Source organism: Canis aureus, chromosome 27 (assembly GCF_053574225.1).
Source record: "Canis aureus isolate CA01 chromosome 27, VMU_Caureus_v.1.0, whole genome shotgun sequence".
Lineage (NCBI taxonomy): Eukaryota > Metazoa > Chordata > Mammalia > Carnivora > Canidae > Canis > Canis aureus.
Window position 1 is genome coordinate 37,169,393 of NC_135637.1, and position 17,701 is coordinate 37,187,093.

Sequence of the window (17,701 nt, forward strand, 5' to 3'; positions counted from 1 at the left end):
TCATTTATTTGTGCTTCACTTTGTTTCATCAATATCTTACAATTTCCAGTGAATTTGATTTTAAATGTTCTGGCAAAAGAAAAAGAAAGTTAGATGGAGGATTAGATAAAATAAAGCATCTGGAAGTTAATAAGTTTGGGATCTTGCTGATGGGAACATGAAGGTTCGTTTTACTATTCTCTCTACTTTCTGGATCTCTGAACTTTTCCATGATTAAAAAGTTTTCTGTGATAAAAAATGTTTTTAGAAAAGTCTTCTGGGCAGCCCGGGTGGCTCAGCGGTTTAGCGCCACCTTCAGCCCAAGGTGTGATCCTGGAGACCCGGGATCGAGCCCCAGGTTGGGCTCCCTGCATGGAGCCTGCTTCTCCCTCTGCCTGTGTCTCTGCCTCTCTCTCTCTCTCTCTCTCTCTGTGTGTGTGTTTCTCATGAATGAATAAAAAAATAAAATCAAAAAGAAAGAAAGAAAGAAGAAAGAAAGAAAGAAAGAAAGAAAGAAAGAAAGAAAAAAGCTCTTCTACCATTAACTGTCCCTTTCTGAAGTTTCAGAGCTTTCCGCTAGATTTGCTTGTTTTTCCTTTAAATCATCTACATTTTCTACCTATGTGATTTCAATCTTATCCACAAGTTCTACTGTCGGTTCCATCCTTACCTGACTTATCCTACATTTCCCAGCTCTTCTCTGTTTTCAATCTGTATAATTTCTTGTCTGTAGCCAGGAATTTTTTTTTTCTGGGATGCAAATCATAACATGCATGCAACTATTTCGTCAGAAATACCAATCCAGATATATGGTCATGGTCATATTGAATCCACAGGCTTAGGCTTAATTTTCCATCCCCCAGATCACATTATAAGGCGATACATGCGTGCCAGCTTCTGGAATTCATGGTCTTGCTAATTATTGAGTTTGAGGTAGCTGTTTCCAGCTTTCTGGACACTCATCTTTTCTTTGGATAAAGCCTTTGTTTGGATCCCAGGAATTCTCTCTTATTCTTGAGAGCTACTCTTCTCAAACCAAAATTCAACCCAAATCCTTAAAAGTTTTTTTTCTGACTCATTTTCCTTTTCCTCTGACTCCAGCTATTTGAATTCCTTTGCCTTTAATGTCATTGTTCTCTATTCTTCTGGGGGTCATTAAAATTGTTTCCTTTTAGTCTTGACATTACTTTTTATTCCCAAGTCCAGAAAATTTCAAATTATGCTATTATGCTAGCCTGTGTGTGGTTAGCGATATGTTTACCTCTCTGTCTTCCCCACGAAACAAAGCAATGTCCTTGAGGTCAGGAGATGGGCTTTCATCTCCCTGTCTCTAGGGCCTGGGCACGGTTCCTGACGGAGGAAGAAGAGGTGATTGAATGAATACCTTTCATAAATATTCAGACACAGTCACCACAGGTCTACTTGTTAGACTTCTGAAAACTTGGTGAAATATATTTAGTGAAAAAGTAATGAAATCTTTTTTTAAAGATGTATTTATTAAAGATTTATTTATTTGAGAGCGAGAGAGAGAGAGAGAGAATCTCAAGCAGACTCTGTGCAGAGTAGAGCCCACCTCTGGGCTTCATCCCATGACCCTGAGGTCATGACATGAGCCAAAACTAAGAATCAGATGCTCAACCCACTATGCCACCCAGGTGCCCCTGTGAAATCTTAACATGAGCACACTAGGGTTCCATTAAGTCCCAGTGCTTATTTCTCAGAACATCTTGGTTTTCATTATCCCTGAACACCTTGATTTTTTATTCTGACAGATATCATCTGTCTCTTCAATGCTCAGCTCAAGTGCACTGTGGTTCTTCTGTAATCCCCCCAATTAGGGGTGATTCTCACTTCTTCGGACTCCTGTTGCTCCTTGTACTCCTTCTGTCATAATTCCCCACATATCAATGAACCTAACACTGTCCTGGATTCCTGCGGTCGGGGAGCTCATTCTATTATACACTCAAGATTGTAAACTCCTGGCATAGCACACAGACCGATCTGGTTTTCTTTGGTATCCTGTGTCTGCCCAAATGGAGCTTTGATCTAGGGTAGAGATGACCAGGTATTTGCTGAATAAATAACAGCTAGCTGTATGTGTCCTGTCGCCCAGCCCCAGCTTAGAGAACTGTATCTGTCATACTGCTTCCAGATGGCCAGCAGTGCTGAGGTCGAGGAGCACTTTGCTTTGCCCTTATTCTTTCATCTTGAGATAATAGTGTATATTGTGTAGGGTTCTTCATTTCTTGAAAAGTCTATTTGACTTTCTTTTTTTTTTAAGATTTTATTTTATTTATTTTGATAGTAAGAGAGCACGAGCCAGGGGAGGAGCAGAGGGAGAGGGGGAGGCAGGCTCCCTGCTGAGCAGGGTGCAGGATATGGGGCTCCATCCCAAGGCCCTGAGGTCATGGCCTGAGCCAAAGGGAGATGCCTAACTGACTGAGCCCCCCAGGTGCTCCTATTTTACTTTCTCTGGTAAGACTCTGTGAGAGTCAGTAGAAGATTCATGAACCAAAGTTTTGTAGTCCTATTAGGAAATTTAGACAATGTCTCCTTAATGCTAGGCAGGCTAACCAAAGCCTGAATGTCTGACGAGTAGCTGAACATCTTCCACGATGCCTTACTGGTTGAGTTCTCTAATATTCATACCAACATTTTGGTGTGGACAGACCCAATGTGTGCTCTTCCTCTTCCACGAGGTTAGTTTCACCTAGCTACCACCAGCTAGAAACATAGCTCGGGGAATGGGAGACACTGTATATAGATTAAGAGCACACAGATGTGTGCTCCGGAGCGAGACAGATTCAGGTTCAAAATTCTGCTCTAGAATGTTGGCAAATTGAACACCGATAAAAAATAAATTTATAAAAAAAAATTCTGCTCTACTGTTAACTAGCTGTGTGACCACCAGTAGATTATAAATCTCTACGTGCTTCAAGTTTCTCATCTCTAAAATAGAAATAACTGGTGCGCCTGGGCGGCTCAGTCTGTTAAGCATCTGCCTTGGGCTCAGGTCATGACCCCAGGGTCCTGGGATGGAGCCCGATGCAGGGGGGTCTCCCTAGCAGGGGGTCTGCTTCTCCCTCCCTCTGTTCCACTCCACTCATCCTCTCTCTCCTTCAAATAAATAAATAAAATCTAAAAGAAGAAAGAAAAAGAAAGAAAGAAAGAAAGAAAGAAAGAAAGAAAGAAAGAAAGAAAGAAAAGAAAACGAACGAACCCGGTACTGGCTTCATGGAGCTTTGGTGAGGATTTAATGGGACAGTTTATGTAAAGAGCACTGTAGGCAAGAGCAATGATGATTTGGCATTATCTAGTCAACTTTAGGTAGGGCAGATGGTTAAGAATGAGGGTTTATTGAACGTCTATCACATTCCAGCCTCTGTACCAAACACATGCACAGATTCTTTCATTTGAATCTCATTTTCATTTCCTACAGGTTTTCATAAAAATTACCCTCTTTGGGAATGTAAACGTTCTATGCCACTGAAATGACATTTTGGGGGGACAAAAGTGTTCTCCTTCATTAAAGGCTGCATCCCTTTGGTATCCTGCTTGAGAATTTTTATTTTATTTTAAATTTAAAGAATCAAACTTAAATTGGAATATGTTGGCACTGACATCAAAAGATTTCTTTCATTTTCTAGAACTATAATACGTGAAAGAGAATTCTGTCTTAGGACAAAGGCACATGACTCATAGCCAGTTTCCGTTTTGAACTTCAGTTTTGCTCTCATGTGTGTGATAATAATCACTTTTGTAAATATTTTTTCTTAAAAGTTTCAAAGTTTTACATCTTGGGGGTTTAAAAACTTGACACGCTTTGTCGAGGACCAGCAGAGATGAACTCAAGGAAGGAGAAGGAGCCAACGGGAACAAAGCATGACTCTTACAGGAAAGAAAGGGTGGCTGTGAGGCTGCTGCTGACTGCGCCAAGCACTTAGGTGGGGACCGGCTGGGGGGAGCGAGGAGCCGCTGTCCTTATCTGCTAAACCACCCGCCTTGTCAACGCGCAGATGCGAGCCGTTGCACGGGATGCTCGAAGATGCTACCTAGCCCGCATTCACCAGTTTGCCGATATGCGTGTATGTGCTGGAAATAAAACAACACTTTTCAATGATTTTGCCACTGATATTTCACGAATGATTTTCAATTCAGAAAAACAAAGAAGCACTGAGAAAACCAGTTATTGGGCATGATTTTAGGCTGAAGATGCAAAGTTGAATAAGACATAGACATTATCCCATGAGAGCTTGCAATCTGGAGGAGGGGTGAGGGTCACTTTCCCCTCAAGGTTAGTGTAATAATTGGTTTCCTAAGATACAAAGGTTTATGTCCTAGAGATATACAAAATGCTCCATGCCTACAGGGAAATCTTCCGGGGAAAACACTCTAAGTTCCTCAATGACAGAAAAGATGTGATATGAATCTTTGTACCCTATTGCTGAAGCCTCCAAAAATGGCCCTTGGACTGGGGCGCCCGGGTGGTGCAGTTGGTTGAGCATCCGACTCTTTCTTTCAGCTCAGGTCACAATCTCAGGGGCCATAAATCAGGCTCCTCTCCCTCTGACCCTCCTCCGCTCTCGCACGCACTCTCTTTCTCTCTCAAATAAATAAATCTTTAAAAAAAAAATCCTTGGACTGAAGTGAACATTGGCAGTGAAGAAGGAGTAGTTAGACATTTAGGTGCAAGAGATTAAGGTTAAAATAAGATTTGGGTGAATCCTTCCCCTTGGCATTTTTCCTTATGGGATATTTGTTAGTAAAATTGGATAAAAGTACCACTATATTGATTGCCTGGTAAGCACATTCTCAACAATTCTGTGAATACATATTTTAAGGTAAATTTTAAAGAACAGGAGGAGAACCTAGCTGGCTCAGTCGGTGGAGCATGTGACTCTTGATCTCAGAATTGTGAGTTAGAGGTCCATGTTGAGTGTAGAGACTACTTAAAAATAAAATCATTAAAAAGAAATAGGAAAATGGGTCCCAAAGAAGGGAATAACATGATTGTTAAGATCAGGCTTTCCATCACGCTCCACCCCTACGAATTTAGTTTACTCTCCGTCCTGGTTCCTACTACCATGGAAGCCTTCCAGACCTTATGCCAGACTCAGCCTCTTGCTGTCCTAGACGGCATATGTGCTTGAACACTTCAAACAGAGTTCAATGTCTGCTTTTAAAACTTGAGACACAATTGACACAAAACCTTACATGAGTTTCGGGTACACAGCACGATTCGGCGCTTGCATACACTGTGGAATGACCACCGGAGTAGATCTAGTGAACATGTGTCACTACACATACATTTTTTTTTTCTTGTGATGAGAACTTTTAAAATCTGTTCTCAAAAAAAAAAAATCTGTTCTCTTAGGACCTGTCAAATATACAATACCGTATGATTAGCTGTAGCCACCATGCTGTATGTTCCATCTGTAAGACTTTATTTGTACCTTTTGACTGCCTTTCATTTAGCTTTGTTTTCAGTTTCTTTTTTATTTTATTATTTTTTAAATATGTATTTTATTTATTCATGAGAGACACACATAGAGAGAGAGAGAGGCAGAGACAAAGGCAGAGGGAGAAGCAGGCCCCATGCAGGGAGCCTGATGCGGGACTCGATCCCAGAACCCTGGGGTCACGACCCGAGCCAAAGGCAGCTGCTCAACCGCCGGGCCACCCAGGCGTCCCTCTGTTTCTTTTTTTTTTTTTTTTAAGTTTTTATTTATTTATTCACGAGAGACACAGAGAGAGAGGCAGAGACACAGGCAGAGGCAGAAGGAGAAGCAGGCTCCCTGCGGGGAGCTCGATGCGGGACTCGATCCCGGGACCTTGGGATCACGCCCTGGGCCAAAGGCAGATGCTCAATCACTGAGATCACTCGGGTGACCCTGTTTTTTAGTTTCAGTAAGATTGCATTTTTAAATTTCTTATTTTTAACTTTGTAACATCTAATCATAAACAGGAAATAACGTAATACACACCATCTTTCTGAGTTTGAATCCTTCTTCCAGAAATATATCCATCCACTGCTCTTTTAGCAAGTGTACGTAAGTGATGAGCTCAGTCTTTGAGCCTGCCTGTAGTTTTCCTTCACTCTGGTATGACGGTTTGGGTAGTGCTGGCTTCTTGGACCACATGTACTCAATCTTCTCCAAAAGACAGCGGCCTTGCTATTGCCTTGGCTTTCACAGCCTAGTGCATGAGGAAAGCATCTCAAAACATGGGGGCCAGAGTGCTTACTTCAGGAGGTATTTAAAATTAGTTTACTAACCACGTCGCGTCCTTGTTCCATGGAGTCATTCACCTACAACACTTGTTGTTATATTTTCCTTATTTTCTCCAACCCTCATGTTACTGGCTCTTGGGACATTCCTAAGTTGAACGATTTGTTTTAGACACAGACGAGCCCCTTAGTGAAATGTCAGAACAAAATTTCCAGTTAAGTCTCGGGAGGAGAGAGAATGCTGCGGCAGAAAGGACCCCGGGCCCAGCTGAGGAAGGCACCTGTTTTGATATTTACAAGTCATGTCAACATCAGCAAGTCATTTCCTGTCTCTGGACGTGGGTTCCTGTAGCTGCAAAATGAGCGATTATGCTAAACGATTCTGTGCTGATGTTATGTTTCCAGGTGCAGGTTAAAATCTGACAAATGCTAACTTGCACGGTAAGGAGACGGGTTGGCAAGCCCACAGATGGTGCTTCTGGTCCTTGGTGCCCGAGCTGAAGCTAGTAGAGAACATGCACAGCATCCTTCTCCCTACACGTCCATGTGTACCTGCAACACCAGTGTTGACCTGTCACCCCTCACCTCTTCTCTTTCACTTATACTCTGTGATTTCCATACAAAATTGTCACGAAACAATCAGGAGTCTGGGCTGGTCAAGGCCTAAGGACAGAGGGGGCTTTAGATTCTATCTACTGTCTGCAGCCAAGAGGGAACCCAGCCCAGAAACACGTGTATGTCTTGGAGAAAATGGACGCATGTTAATGTGAACTGAAAGATGAAAGAGCTCTCTTGCCATGTTCTGAAGCACTTTGGGATCGGAACTGCATTGCTGTGGGATTTCACTTGAATGACTACTATGGTGGAGGTGGAGAGGGGAGTGGAAAGAGGAGCCATCCAAGGGGCATGGTTGCCTAAAGGGATTGGCAAATCCTATAATGATGTCAGGATCAGCATGAAGCCTGATGAGACTTGTGCGCGTCTCTCTTTATCTTGGCATCTGAGCGGGGAACTGCCGACAGAGGTAGTGGTAGGTGTCTGACTACACCGAGAGCTGTGGGCGACAATCACGGTCATTCCACGTGGCTGACCCTACCAGGCCTACACTTCATTGCCTATCTTGGCTTCCAAGGTCTCCAGCCTCAAGCACCAAAGAGGTACCTCTGAGTTTTTATCAAGAGAGTGGCAAAGCTTAACCTTGGATGATAGTTTAACACAGATAAGCAGCTTTTAAGACACCCTGAGTATTGAGAGGATAGGACAACTGTAAAGGTGCGGATTTCCTACAAACCAAGCCAGGAATGGGTGGGAGTGTACCTATTTGCGGTGATAATGTAAATGTATTCTCATTTATTTTAATAAGCAGGCCAAGCCTGGGATATAAAAGTTACACTTCTTTGACCTACTTTAGTGATTTTTGGATTCACCTGCCAAACTACTGAAGTCAACTCTACCTACGTCCCTCTCAAAGAGCTACGTTTATAGGTCCTAGAGTCTAAATGTTGTTAATCGTCGAGATAGATCCATAAATACATTCCAACACCATTATCACGGAGTAAAGGGGCTAGACTTCATTTCCTCCACGCTCTTTTTCCACTTTCCACTGACAGGAAGCCATTACAGCTGCACGTTGACCATGAACCTGATGGTCATGTCTGGCCAGGGATGGAAGGAACCTGGTCTTTTAATGACAATTTGGGACAGAACCAGACTTTTTTTTGTGTGAGGAGGCTAAAGCCCACCTTCGGAAATATCATTGGGTCCTTCATTAAAGACGCTTAGCTGTGCCCTAAAAGATGCAGTTACCCTTCATCACTGTTTCCAGAGGAAATTCCGTTCTCACTTGAAGATTCTGAATTCATTTGACTTTTTCAATCTGTCTCCAGAGACTTTGAGCTCTTGGCTTTCGCTTGTTGCTGGGATTTTGCTACTACTTGCCTTGCTGTTTTTTTGTAAAGTTCTGACCTCAGCCAACAATAATGCATCATTTATTTATTTGTTGAGAGAGAGACAGAGAGAGACCATGACAGCAGGAGGAGAGGAGGCCAGAGGGAGAGAATCTCAAGCAGACTCCACTCTCAACGTGGAGCCCGAGTGGGGCTCGATCTCACGACTCTGAGATCGTGACCTGAGCCAAAATCGAAAGTTGGACCCTTAACCAAAGGAGTCACCCAAGCGCCCCCAATAATCCACCTTAAAATGTGAAATAAGCAAGAAATAATTTTACAGTTAAGGTAGAAATTGGGAATATGTTCCACACTGGAGACAACAAAAGATTCCCGCTGAAGCAGGCCGGGCCGTCCAGATTAGATGAAACGCAGCATTCACCGCATGTGGTGTCCTTAGAATAGGACTTCCCACGGCTGGGAAGCAAATTTTGGTAACTGGGAGCTGACTGCACACATGCTAGTGTCCGATCTATAGCACAGCTAATTCTTCATGAAGGTTGGAGTTAGTTTAATTGAAGTCTCATCTAGCTTCAGAATCAAAACTAAATGCAGATTCCTTTTCTCTGAGTAGGCATTACACACAAAAATATATATTTACCAGGTATTATTAGATTAAAATAAGCTCCATTATCCCTAACTGAAAATCAATCCTACTTGAGCTTAAAAGTTACTGTTTATCCTGAAACGAAATCTCTGCACTATAACACACTATATTATCTTCCATTTAAGTTGAGGCCTGTAGGCTTGAAGCGATTTAGCAGACACCCTGGTGACCATCTGGTGATGAAATGAAGTTTTATTACAAGCCAGGGGTTGCTGGGAGGGCCAAGGATCCATAAAATGGGATTTCTATAGGTTGATGGGGAACAGATGCTTATGTGGTCTTTTTTTTTTAAAGATTTTATTTATGTATATCAGTGAGAGAGAGAGAGAGAGGCAGAGACCCAGGCAGAGGGAGAAGCAGGCTCCATGCCGGGAGCCCGATGTGGGACTCGATCCCGGGACTCCAGGATCACGCTCTGGGCCGAAGGCAGGTGCCAATCCGCTGAGCCACCCAGGGATCCCCTTATGGGGTCTTAAAGAACAACCCAAAGACTTATTTATTAATTACAAAGGTAAAAAATACACCTTTACAATGAAGAGCTCTGCCCTCACCCCCAGCCAAGGGTTCAAACTTAGGATCCCCAAAGGCGAGACGCTCTGACATAATGTGCCTTCTGAAACAGGTCATATTTCTGCCAGAAAAGTTTAGCTCCAATGTAATCGTGACAAACAGCCAGAGACATTCAGAATGTGGGACGTTCTGTAGGTAACTTGACATGGGTTCTTCAAAACAGCAACAAAAATCCATGTCACGAGAAGAATAGCTTTAGAGCAACTGTGTAGATCCAAGAGATGTAATAAATATGAAGTAGCAACTCTCACTGGATCCTACATTTGAAATACATTTAAAATACAAAGCAACAGAGTCATGGGTTTGGGAAGAACCAATTCTCTGTTAAAAAATGGAATATTAGAGGGGGATCCCTGGGTGGCTCAGCGGTTTAGTGCCTGCCTTTGGCCCAGGGCACGATCCTGAGGTCCTGGGATCGAGTTCCGCGTCGGGCTCCCGGCATGGAGCCTGCTTCTCCCTCCTCCTGTGTCTCTGCCTCTCTCTCTCTCTCTCTATCATAAACAAATAAATTTTTTAAAAAATGGAATATTAGAGGGGTGCCTGGGGGCTCAGTCAGTTAACTGTCTGCCTTTGGCTCGAGTCATGGTCCTGGGCTCCTGGGATCAAGTCCCATGTTGTGTTCCCCGCTCAGCGAGGATGCTGCTTCTTCCTCTCCCTCTGCCACCCTCCTCTCTGCACTTGTGTGCATGTGACTCTCAAATAATAATAAATAAATAAATAAAAAAGAATAAATAATAAATAATAAATAAATAAATAAATAAATAAAATCTTTAAAAAATGGAATACGAGATGACATGAAATTAGCATCAACTTGCTCAGGCAGGATAGTGAGACTGTGGTTCTGCAGGACAGTGTCCTTCTTCTTAGGGACGCATGTGCCAGCACTTGGACAGTGAGTCGAATGGTTTCTGAAACTGCCAAGCTGTTGAGCAACAAAGAAGTGTCTGCGGAGAGGGAGAGATTAGAGAGGAAATGTGGCAAGATGCTAGTGCTCGTTGAATCTAGGTGAAGGGCAGATCGGAGTTTATTGTATTTTTGAATTTTTAAAAAATTAAAAGTTGGTGGAAACATGAAAGTACCTGGAAATTGGTCCTACTTAACGCTTTGCAAGGATCCAATACCCCAGAGTGCACAGTCGCTCTGCCATCCGCACTTCGGACTCCGTGGCCTCTGCCTTCCTAATGCCCTGGAGACAGTGTTTTTCTTCTTGCTCCCGAGACACTTAGAATTTACCTTCTGCTCACCCAAAAGTTAGCAGACCCAGTTCCTGGAGAGAACGGAGGAAGGGTGCCTAGCAAACAGGGCAGTTCACTCGCAAAAACACGTTGCTGGAAAGTGAACAGAGGCACCTGGCAAGTGAGTTTGAACCTAAGAGACCAGCTTTAGCAAAGAGGCAGAGAAGGTGAACTCCTGGTCTCTTCTTTCCAAACACTTTTTCCTTCCATGTTAGAATTCCCTCAGTAAATGTTCTCATTTCATGGCTTTTCATTCCTCTGCCCTTTTCCTGAGGCCCCACTGTGCCTCGGGCAGCACGCTGGTTAATGGGAATGACGAGGATGGCCCGCGTCCTCAGTTTATTAACCTCACCTATTCTGAGGTTAGGTGAGGTCTATCACACTGAGTGGAAGAAATAAGGTAAAACTTCTTGGGTTCCAATAAAACATAAATTTATTATTAAAAGAAAAAAAAACTTCTTGGGTTGACCCTCTCACGTCAGGTGGAGGCAGGTGGATATGAATTCTTTTTTTTTTTTTTTCTTAAAGACCTTATTTTTTATTCCTGAGAGACCCAGAGAGGGAGGCAGAGACACAGGCAGAGGGAGAAGCAGACTCCCTGCGGGGAGCCCGATGGCCTGATGCGGGACTCGATCCCGGGACCCCAAAGGCAGATGCTCAACCCCTGAGCCCCCCAGGTAACCTGGCTGGAAATTAAATCTCAGGAGTAAATCTGGTGGCATCATTTGAGGTATTGGGGTGGGGGTGAGGATGGGGGTGGCCTGGAGCCGAGCTCAGAGAGATTTCTCATCCCACAGCAGCCACCCTTACCCCGGCTCTTGCAATACAGTCAAGACAAGAGCACCAGGCAGGATAACAGAACCCAGTGTCCTGACATTGAGATAAGGAAGAGACTAGAAGGTCCGGGAAGAGAGGTATCTCTTTGGAGAACGGAAGGAGGTTCCATATAAAGGCCGAGAGGCCAGGTGAGTTGCTCCAGGCCTGCCGCAGAGGCAGCCAGGAGCCCCGTGGGCAGCTGCCCGGGAAGGGGGGCTGCTGGATTCTGAGGTGTCCCTGTGTTCCCTGGAACGGGGCAGCCAGGCCTCAACTGTTACTCATCTCGGGAGAGACAGTGTTTATGAGTCATGTGGACACGAGCCAAGCACATGAAATGAGAGTTTTCAGCTAAAAGTTTAACTCTTCTCCAGAGATAGCGATGAGTCTGTATTACTCCGGGAGCATTGCACGCCGGGCGTAAGTGCTCAACAGTTTACTCATCTTCTCTACAAAGTAAGCCTACGTGGGAGTTATTACCCCATTTTATAGGAGAAGGCGGGAGCTTAGGGAGGCGAAGTAGATTTCCCATACGGAACACTCTGGAAGTTATGGAGCTGAGACGAGCCCATGTTGTCGTCCTGCCCCCAATGCTATTCTTTCTGTTGATCCTGTACTTGCTCCGCATCTGGTTATCATTTAGTTGTGAGAGCACAAAAATATTAACTTACAAGGGTTCCAGGAAATTACCACGCCCTCCTCGAGCTTACCCACTAATGGGTCTTATCTGTTCACTTCCTTCCCCTCTGATCAGGGAAATGTGCACAGGCTTGCTTGGATCCAGGAGAAATTGTTCTAAGAATTTAGAAAGCGGGAAACAGGAAGGTCTGTGGTGTGAGGGGAGCTGGACGTGGGAGGAGGTGAGAGTCATCCTTGGGGGATTTGGAAGAGTCACTTTTATCCACTCTTTTTCCCATGGGAGCTGGAGAAAGCAGATGGGCTAACCGCCACTCCTCCCCAGGAAAGAAACCTCTGGAGTGGGAGACTGGACAGACCCCAGGGCTATGCACAGCAGAAGTCGTCCCCAAAAGAAATGTGCCCGCCCTGAACATGCCTGAAATTAAAAAAAAAAAAATCATAATATGTTTGGTGAGATTCGACTTCTGGTAGAAAATGGCAAAATGACAAATCTGCATTCAAATCGAAAGTGCCTAAGCCTTATGTCAACACGCAAACAAAGTGTGATGAAGAAATCAGATTAAAAAAAAAAACACCTTATGGATGTCGTTAGGAGGGTGCTGGGCTAACATGGATTAAGACATTGGGGGTTGGAGTCGAGGTTTTAAAAAGACAACCCAATCGGAGAAGGACAGACATTATATGGTCTCGTTCATTTGGGGAATATAAATAATAGTGAAAGGGAATAGAGGGGAAGGGAGAAGAAATGTGTGGGAAATATCAGAAAGGGAGACAGAATATGAGAGACTCCTAACTCTGGGAAACGAACTAGGGGTGGGGGAAGGGGAGGAGGGCGGGGGGTGGGGGTGACTGGGTGTCGGGCACTGAGGGGAGCACTGGGTGTTATGCTATATGTTGGCAAATCGAACTCCAATAAAAAATAAATTTATAAAAAATAATAATAAAAAAACTAAAGCTTCCTCTCCCCTGAAAATAAATAAATAAATAAATAAATAAATAAATAAATAAATAACCACCCAAAGCTAAGGAGGTCTCACGCGGCGACCTGGGTTATCTTTTAGGATCACAACTGACGCTTATATGGAGGCACCTGCTTGCCACACCTCCTGGGGACCGCAGTTCGTCGCCAGGAGCTCAGCCCGATGTGCGTGTCCACGGTGGCAGGCGACACGGTGGCAAACTGCTGGACGTGAGTAGCTGCGTGGGCCGTGGTGGTCTGCAGAGCGGCGCGGTGGCCAACCCGGATGAGGAGCTGAACTGGGAGCGGCCACCGAGCTGCACGAGCAAGAGTCCTCCAGGAGAAGTGCCAGCTCCCCGTCTTGTGTTGCACGTTTTCCCACAGAACAGCCTTGGATGAGGAGCAGGTGACACGACGTGCAGTACAGTGGGGAGAAGCCATCTCGGTGGTGACGGATCCCAAGCTAGGGGCTCCTGCCCCTCTGGGGAACTAGGACCCAGAGGGAGGGCAGTGAGAAGAGACGGGAGTGAAAGGTCCTGAGTCAGAGGAGAAAATACGTTAGTCAAGACCCGGGGCGAGAAGGTCCTGGCAACACGTAGGCAGCACTGCAGGCGTGAGTACAGCGCCGTGGCCCAGGATGCGCGGTGCGGCCTGCATCCTCGGCGGCTCCTCCCTTCGGGCAGCTGTGGCGCATCCAGGCTGGGCCTGCAGGAAGCCCGGTCAGGCGCTGCCGCTATGGATGGGGAGGGTGTTCAGAGGGTCCACAGGGGTGAGAGGGGTGCCCCGGGCTCTCGGGAGAGAAGGGCGGGGCGACACTCGCTGCGCCTTCATGTACAAACCTGCTGCTAAGAACCTGGGATCTTTCCCGATGGAGGGCACGTACCCCTGTGTTGGCCCATGACCTTATTTTTTTTTAAGATTTTATTTATTTATTCATGAGAGACACAGACAGAGAGAGGCAGAGACCCAGGCAGAGGGAGAAGCAGGCTCCCTGCAGGGAGCCCGATGTGGGACTCGATCCCGGGACTCCAGGGTCACGCCCTGGGCTGAAGGCAGATGCTCTACCCCGGAGCACCCCGGGCTGCCTGGTCCATGACCTTTTTGCTTCATCTGCCCAGGTAGGAACCACTGACGAGCACAGAATGACCAATCCTTCTCTGGAATTCCTCGTCAAGGCTACGTGTTGCCAGAAATCACAGACACTTGGGGCATTGTAGTTCCTGATCCTAAAGACAGTGATTTTGGGCTTGGGCCTAAGACAGGGCCTGACTTGCCCGGGAGAGGTGTCTCAGTCCGGAGAGCAGACCCAGAGATAAGGATTCAGGGGTAAATCTGGTCTGGAGGTGATTCCAGAAAGCTTGCCAACAGGACCGCAAGTGAGACAGGGAAGGGAGGAGAGCCGACATGAGGGAACCATAGAAGCGAGAGGCGGCTGGGGTGAGCTGGAGTTTAACCCCACTGGGAGGCCCTGGAGAAGCCGCAGGGAGCACGCTTCCGAATCGTCCCGAGGGGCAAGAACTCTTTCCTGCCTTGAGGGTAGGGATCACCCCCGAGAGCACAGGCCCCGGTGCTTGCCGCCTTTCTGATGCCCAGACGAGGTGAGCAGAGGCTGGCGGAGGAGAGCTGCGGGGACCAGGGCCCCGGGGAGACTGCGCGGCTGTCGTTTGGGGTGAGCACAGCTAACCGCACCTGCTCCGGGGTGCCTGGCCTCAACGGGTGCAGCCTGTTGGGTGCAACTGCCCCACTCCCTGGAGAGCCGGCTCTCGACACATTACACAGCATCATGGGGATGTCCATGGCTGTGCCTTTGGGGCCTGAATCCAGTGGCACCTCAGAGGGTGTGCATGACGTACGTGGCTTCTGGCATTTGTAGGTTGGGGGGGCTGGCCACACACACGGAGGGGACAGACCTCTGGACAGTCCTCAGGAATTCCACAGAGCGCCATGGAGCACAGTTCGGGACGTCAGACCCCAGAGGGGCGTGAAAGGATGCAATGGGTATGTTGTCCTCCCTGTCCCCGCGGACGTCGCTGTGATAAAAAATGATTCAAGAGGAGGAAGAGAAGAAAGGCCAAAAGCAAGGTCAGAGGATGAGACCAAAGAGGGAAGGCAGGCGTGGAGAGGCCAACCCCAGTCCAAGGTCTGAAGCTCCCAGGGGCGTGAGTGAGCCCCTCGCTTAGGGGACCCTGCCGGCAGCTCCTACAGGGGCGACATGGACCGTCTCCCTGGGGTTACCCACCTCCCGGGTAAGCCGGAGCTTCTATCTTTTAATTCGTGCCCAAATGCAAAGAGGTCTGTGTAGAGGACAGAGGGGCGGCGCTGTGCTCTCTGGCGCACACTCAGCCCTGTAGGTCTGCTTTTATTTTTAAAAGGACGGGAGCAAAAGCGCGGGTGAGCCGGAAACAACTGCTGTCTTCGGGCTGTTAAGGGGTCAGCACGTGCAGGAGGCTCCCCTGCGGTCGCTCCCAGAGATGCTGGAGAGCTGAGCTGCTGCCTGGCTGGAGAGGGGGACGCCCCGGGGACGGGAGGGGCTACGGGGGCGCGACCCCCATCCCGACCCCCACTAAGCGGGGCTTCCTCCCAGCCTGCGGGGCGGTGGCCCCGGGACAGGGTCTCGGCTTTGGGGCTGCCCGAGATTCGGGGAAGCAGGCCGCGGGGCCCTAGGGACCTGACTGTGCCTCGGCTGGGGCCATCCTCCATCCATCCCCCGTCCCCCACCCCGCCGTCGCCAGCCCCCATATCAGGCTCCCGGGCGGGCCGAGAAGCCCCCAAAACCTCCGCCTGCACAGAAGCCCCAGAGCACCTCTGAGTCCTCAACTAGTCATGGTTCTCAGAGGCGGCGGTAGTCTGGAAGCCGAGGTCTTTAGGATCCCCCTGTATATGGGGTTGGCTGCTTTCTCCTGGGCACGTCCCATGCATGAGGCCTCGGTTGTGCTGGAGCTGAAGCGCCCGAGCCTGCAGCGGGACGGGGGCCTCTTGGCAACCGGCTCGTTCCCCTGGGATCGTACACGACTCCTCTCTAGAGGTTTCCCGCACGGCGGGAACCAGAGACATGCGTGCAAACCCCAGCTGGGTGTCGTCGGTGTCGTTTTCCGTGTGCTCTTCTTCCCAGACAGAGGGTGGAGATGGGCTCACGCCCCTGTGGGGCGGCGCAGGGTGTCTCCAGACGTGCGCCCCGGCTGCTACGGCCCGGCGATGGCCCCAGGCCCCTTGGAGAAGTACGTGCCGGTGACCTTATTTAGCTGAACAATCACTCGTTCCGTTTTCGAGAATTAAGGTGAAAGTTCACATTTTCCTCACTCAACAACACAAATTCTCAGTACCGAGGAAGTCCGTACCAAGAAACTAACTGGTTTGTTCTGCTTTCTCTCTAGTCCATTTTTTTTTCCTAGAACTGGACAATTGGAGGGCCTGGGATCAGGAAACTGAGCATCACACGGATTGTGCCAACACGTGGCCCCAAACCAAGGCCCTGAGTGCAGAGTCAGACTCTTAGAAACAGAACCGTGGCCACCGGGCGGTGGTCTCTCTCCTTCAGGACATTTCTTCTTCTTTTCCTTCTTTTTTTTTTCTTTTGTTTTGTGTCCTAAACTCCATGTTTGAGCGAAATAATAGGGTAAATTTCTTCCTCTGTGTGGCTCCCTCCAGCTCTGTCCACGCCCGGGCCAGACCGTGCTCTTTCTCACGGCCGCGTGGTATTCCACGCAGAAGGCACCACAGCTCCCGTACCCGCTCCGCTGCCACTGGAAGCCTAATTTTTTAAATTTCTCCCCGTTTTGTCATCCAGTCACATAGTCAACGAATCTTTGTTAGTGCCCTCCTCTGAGCCCCACTTCTTCCCGAGGTGAGGAGTCGGGCGGCCAGCACGTCCCCTCACCCAGAAAGCCTCGTGCAATGTCCCTGCGCAGCGAGGTCCTCCTTCGGGCGCTCCCGTGTTGCACCAGCCCTTTCTTCCCCGCACCTTTGGTTCCACAGAACAGGGAGGCCACCCCCCGAGTCACCCCTCAAACTCACCGCAACTCGCAGGCCCGTTCTGGTTCCTGTGTCAACCCCCCCAGCACCTGCTTCCTCGGCCCGTGGTCAGCTGTGTCCCCGCCCGCAACCCTCGGAGGTGGCTCCTCTGGGTGGGCCCTGACCTTGCCCCAGGGCGCCCAGGTGTGCTCACCCCGTCCGTGACCCCGCAGGAGCCGTAGCTCTCGGCCGTCCCAGGCGCGCAGCACCTTGCTCGCTCCTGCTGCTCTGTGGCCGGGACCCCTGACGTGCTGAGGCCCTTGGCCAGCTCAGAGCCCAGGAGAAGTGGGGCCGCGGGCCCCAGAGCCCTCAGCCCCGGGACGAGCCCCCGGCGGCAGCCAGGTGGGGGGACAGCACGGAGCTAGGCCCACAGCAAACCCCAGCTCGGGCGCCGATCTGACGGGACTCGGCTCCCCGGGGCAGCGCTCCCCGCCAGGTTCCAGCGAAGGCCGCCTCTGCCACCACCATGCCGGCCCGAGCCCTCTGTGCCTGCCAGTGCATCGCATCTTCCCCGCTCCGGACTCCCCTCCTGGTCCCCTGGGGGTCCCCGCAGTTCCCGAGCTCCCGCAGCCCAGGTGAAGCCCGGACGCCCGAAGTCTGGACTCCACCCCAACCGATGAGCCCGTCTGTGCCAGGGGGCCCGGCCATGGCCATGGGTGTTTCGGTTTTCTCTCTTTCTTTCTTTTTAGGTTCTTGCAGCGACTGTCCTAAGCGGCT